The following is a 6,000-nucleotide window of genomic DNA, read 5'->3' as shown; positions in this document are numbered from 1 at the left end:
CCTAGGCCTGTGAGCAACAGCACAGGATGGGTTGTGCTCAGGAAAAAGCCACATGAAGCCACAGGGAGAGCCGCGGGAGCCAAGGTGCTGGTGGCTGGAACTGGGACCCGTGGTGGAAAAAGCAGCCAGGACCAGCCCGGTGCGTCAAGCAGGCCCATCCCAAGGGCTCTGCAGTCAGAATCTCATTCTCGCCATGAGTAGCAATTTCATTTCAGCAAAACGACATCTTTTGTCTGCTAAACTTTAATTGGTTTACATTTAATTTATTGGTTTCGCAACGTTTGGTTTTTCTTTTGTAAATATAGCCCCATTAAAGCCATAAGTCTAAAGGTTAGCCTGTAGACGTAAAATTATTTTACATCCAACTTAATGTTTTATACGTATCAATAACAGTATACTGAAACTTGACTTGTCAATACCGAGGGTCCACAAGCAGTGCTGAGTAGAACAGTACCCACCCGGGCTGACACGTGTCCATATGCACCACCTGCCTGGTATTTCATCTTCCTGTGTGAGTAAAGGCGTTGCCATTTTCCGAGGACCCCCTCTTAGGAATAGTGCAAGGGTTGTCCTCAGACCACACAGAAAAGGCCACTGAAAGGTCCTAGGCTGTGCCTCGGTGCTCCCATCACCTCACTTACATCAGTCCACACCCTGTGCTCAGGCCAGGCTTCTGCTCTGGTCACAGGCTCCCGAAGCCCTTGTCATCCACACGTTCCAAATGGCAACTTTACTTAGCGGCAGCTCATCCAGAAAGGGCATCTGTGATGCGGCACAAAACTGAAGAGCAGTATGTCTAAGTTTGTCATAACTAGGATTCCTTCCCCGAGGGAACCTTTTGGGAAAGAGGTAATGACTACCCAATTACAAGAAATGGCATTTCCCCATTAAATAAACAAATCCTACCATACGAGAAATAAGCTTCACTTACCTCTTGACACAGACGTGAAGATTAAACAGAAATCCAGTCCTCTGCTCGTTCCATTTAAACAACGACGGGTTGATTATAGCATTTCCCTGAGAGGGAGCTGGTGTTTTAAGCTGAGGAAAATGGAGTCCAGTGGTTTCCAAGGTAGTGTAAGCAGAACAGGTGTAACCTGATCATTTGTTTTGGCTCATAACTTTGATGCGACTTCTTATGTCTCTGCTGTTTAAAATATATGTTAAAAGAGAACTGAAACTGAAAAACCAATTCAAAGCCACTGACGTACACGCAGTTCATTGAACGTATGCCTTTTTATAAAAGCTTGTCATCATCTAAGCAAAGAAGCTGGGACAATGAGGGAGGGTGTCTCATCTCTTTAAACGATTTCCCAGGTTGTTTATCAAAAGCCATCTATGGGGCAAAAACAGGCAAAAGAACAATTGAAGTCAATGTATCTTTGATGAGCTTATTTTAACTTCACTTCATGGGTCATAATCTTAGAAATCCAGAAAGTAAAAGGCATAGTAAAAATCACTTTTCTAAACCCAGGAAGCATTGATAACAGACATTTTCTATGTATATAACAAACAGAGAGAAAGAAAAAGTACTTTATCTTTTTATGGAGCCATTTCTAGGCATGAGTTTAGCTAAAATTAAAGACGTGCAGAAATGAAAATGAAATCCTTTTTCTCTTGGAATAAGAATAACTTAGAAACAGAATTTTACAGTTGGAAATGATACTAGATGTCATGAAACGGAATGCCTTCATTTTAGAGATGAGAAAACAGAACCACTGAGAGCAGCCTGTTGCAGGTCCCAGAGCCAGTATATGAAGCATAGGAAAGAGCTGGGCAGGAAACCCAAGTCCCAGACTTTTGCACTATCACAGCCACCTCCACAGACCACGTGGATTTCGGTTCTCTCTTACTGCTCTTAACATTTGTGACCTTTATAATTATTCCCTATATTCATATATTTAATCCAAAATCCAAAGAGGACTGCAGTTGATTTTGAAAAAACATTGATCTACATTATTAATTATATTACTGGATAATTACTGGATAAAACTCTTCTGTACCCAATAAAGCAAATCTTGTTTGATTTGGTTTTGTTTTAACAGAGAGATCCCAGGATCCTAGAATACTGACCCAGTTTCCAAAGAGTTGATACCATGATAAGATCCCAAAGCCTTATCTCTGGAATTGATCATCCCTTTTAGTTTCCATTCCTTTGTTTAGCACTTATCAAACTTCATCCATGACCTTAAAACGTTACCTGATTGTACTGAGACAACTTCTGCCAGGAATAGTTGGTCTGAGGTGGTTTGTTGTTAGGGAAACCTGCAGGATGGCCTTACTGAATCCCCAAGCACTAATGATTCAGAAGATCCCAGCCTTCCAATAACGTTAGCACTAACCCAAACAAAGGTAGCATACGATGACCCAGTATGGCAGAGGTGTAGTTTTCTAGACGAAGGTCCCTGTCCTCAAGGATCATGTAGCATCTTGCACACAAGCTAGGGGAGGGAGAGATTGCTGGGCTTAGGGGGCTATCAGGAGAGGTTCTATAGAAGAAGAGGGTATGGGTTCTATCTTTGTGGAGCAAGAGGCAAGAACATGGGTGTGTCCTGGACACAGTGCCTCCGATGAACCTGACACCTTCTCTGTTATGCTCACGATGCTTTCAGTGTTTTTGACAAAGAGATTTCATTCTCCCCACTCCATTTTTTGTTTGGAAGAAGCAAACATAATAAGGACTGCATAAAAGGAGTGACGTGTTGCAGTAGAAATAACACCATCTTGAAGTCAGAAAGCTAAGGGTGGGGAGAGGTAAGAGAAGCCAGAGCTGGAAAGAGAATGGAATGAATGCTGTCTGTTCACCTTGTTCTCCTCCGCTTTCTCTTCACTGTGAGAATGTGTCCCTGCAGGACGTCAGCATGAGCAGAGCCCAGAACATGGAGGCAGTATAAGTCAGAGCGTTCAAATGTCCAGCGTGGCCCCCTGGATGAACCACACAGCGGTGGAGGCTGAAGGAAAACCTGCTTGAGGATCGCTGTGTTAATAAAGACAACAGAGGTGTGTCGAAAGCAGAGCCATATGAGAAGAACACGACCAAGGTCTAAGTGTTAACATCACAGCTGGCGGCAGTGATGGACGTATAAGCCCTCCTGTGCATTGGGAACACTCACGCACAGAGTACTGTGTTCTGAACTTGACCTTTATTGTTTCTTAGCATAATGCCTCTTCCAAGGGAGGTCAGGAGTCTTTTCTCCTCACTTTAGACAGAGCTGGAGCACTGCGTTTTTTTTCTGGCCTCCGTAAGACCTTTGACAAGCTCAAGTAGGTCTAGAAGACAGTGACCAGGGTGGAGAGGGTGTCTCTAAATGAGTCTTGAAAATATGGATTGGACGTATTTAGCCTGGAGAGGCAAGGTTCAAGGGAGTTACTTATCAGAATTTGTGTCAATTCTCTATTAAAATGTTTTTTTGCAACAGTACAGATCCCATAGACCGGAGTTCAGACAAACGGGGGTTGGAATCCCGGACCTGTTTTTTACTTAACTTCATGAACTTGCTCAAGATGCTTGAGTTTTCTGAGCCTCAGTTTCCTTGTCTGCAAAATGGGGAAGGCATTCCCTTTTTTGGTTTTCTTATAATGCTTAAATGAAATAATAACTGCTCAATAAATAGTAGCTGTTGTTATCTTTGTCCACTGAAAGCAACACTGACTTTGGGTTGTGAGATTTCCTGTAAAAACAAAATGGGACCAGAAATGAGAGAAGTATGCATAGATTCGAAAAACAAAAAAATTACCTTTTGCACTTGGCAGCAAAGCACATATGGGGAGAACTGCCTCTGCATCTCAGAACAATTGCTTTCCAGTACAACTTGTGAACACAAGACACTTACATGAAGAAGTAGTACCCATCCCTTTTTTTTCCTTTTTCAAAATTTTTGTTGGAGTGTAGTTGACTTACAATGTTGTGTTAGTTTCTGCTGTACAGCAAAGTGAGTCTGTTATACATATACATATATCCAGTCTTTTTTAGATTCTTTTCCCATATAGGTCATTACAGAGTATTGAGTAGAGTTCCTTGTGCTCTACAGTAGGTCCTTATTAGTTATCTCTTTTATATATAATGGTGGGTATATGTCAGTCCCAGTTCCCAATTTATCCCTCCCCTCTTCCCCCACTGGTAACCATAAGATTGTTTTCTACATCTGTAACTCTATTTCTGTTTTGTAAATAAGTTCATTTGTACCATTTTTTTAGATTCCACATATAAGTGATATCATACGATATTTGTCCTTCACTGACTTACTTCACTCAGTATGACAATATCTAGGTCCATCCATGTTGCAAATGGCAGTATTCTGTTCTTTTTCATGGCTAATATCCCATTGTATATATGTACCATATCTTCTTTATCCATTCCTCTGTTGATGGACATTTGGGTTGCCTCCATGTCCTGGCTATGGTAAATAGTGCTGCAGCGAACACTGTGGTACATGTGTCTTTTTGACACATTATGGTTTTCTCAGGGTATATGCCCAGTAGTGAGATTGCTGGGTCGTATGGTAGTTCTATTTTTAGTTTTTTAAGGAACCTCCATACTGTTCTCCATAGTGACTGTATCAATTTACATTCCCACCAACAATGCAAGAGGGTTCCCTTTTCTCCACACCCTCTCCAGCATTTATTTTTCGTAGATTTTTTTTTCTTTGGCAGTACGCGGGCCTCTCTCTGCTGTGCCCTCCCCGCACCAGACCGGGGCACGAACCCATTTCCCCTGCATCAGCAGGTGGACTCTCAACCATTGTGACACCAGGGAAGCCCTGTTTGTAGATTTTTTGATGATGGCCGTTCTGACCGGTGTGAGGTGATACCTCACTGTATTTTTGATTTGCATTTCTCTAATAATTAGTAATATTGAACATCTTTTCATGTGCTTTTTGGCCATTTGTATTTCTTCTTTGGAGAAATGTTTATTTAGGTCTTCTGCCCATTTTTTGATTGGGTTGTTCGCTTTTTTTGTTATTGAGCTGAATGAGCTGCTTGTACAGTTTGGAAATTAATCCCCTGTCAGTCACTTTGTTTGCAAATATTTTCTCCCATTCTGTTGGATGTCTTTTCATTTTGTTTATGGTTTCCTTTGCTGGGTAAAAGCATTTGAGTTTAATTAGGTCCCATTTGTTTATTTTTGTTTCTATTTTCATTACTTTAGGAGGTGGGTCAAAAAGGATCTTGCTGCGATTTATGTCAGAGAGTGTTCTGCCTATGTTTTCCTGTAAGAGTTTGATAGTATCTGGATTTACATTTAGGTCTTTAATCCACTTTGAGTTTATTTTTGTGTATGGTGTTAGGGAGTGTTCTAATTTCGTTCCTTTTTTAAATCAAGTGCTTATTAGGAGGAAAAGGGGGTACATGTAGAGAGACACACGGGCCGACTCAGGGAGACAGTCACCTCTAATTTCATTCTTATAATGTGGGATGTTAGTTCCCTGACCAGGGATTGAACCTGCGCCCCCTGCAGTGGAAGCGCAGAGTCTTAACCACTGGACCACCAGGGAAGTCCCTACTCATCTCTTTCTAACATGGCAATTCTCAGTTATTAGAGATTTAATCTCAAAGATTAATCTCAGAGGTTAATAATATGAAATAGAAATAAATACATACATGAGTAAGGATCTCCCACTCCATGGTGGCTGGAATACTCATTGCAACGGTAACTTCATTATGTGCTTGGAATTGTTAGCTCGATTATCTGGCAGCAGTGTGCAAGTATTAGGTAACAGTGTCTGACATGTAATAGGCGTTTGATAAATGTTAGTTAAATTTAGGGTTGAAACGGCAAGTAATGAATAATAGTTGATGAAACAATTTGAGATTCCCACATGAAAGGGGATCTCAGTAGGTTAAAAGTAGGAGCTGTTGGTTATTTCAATTGAATAGATGGGTAAAAATATTAAGACAAACATACATAACTATAGAAGATGAAATAATTAGGTCAAATACTTCCTCCAGTGCTTGACTAAACTTAAAAAAAAAAATCACAACAAAACCCAACGCAGATAA

Source organism: Mesoplodon densirostris, chromosome 12 (assembly GCF_025265405.1).
Source record: "Mesoplodon densirostris isolate mMesDen1 chromosome 12, mMesDen1 primary haplotype, whole genome shotgun sequence".
Taxonomy (NCBI): domain Eukaryota; kingdom Metazoa; phylum Chordata; class Mammalia; order Artiodactyla; family Ziphiidae; genus Mesoplodon; species Mesoplodon densirostris.
The sequence above is the reverse complement of the archived record's forward strand: the minus strand, read 5'-3'. Positions refer to the sequence as shown.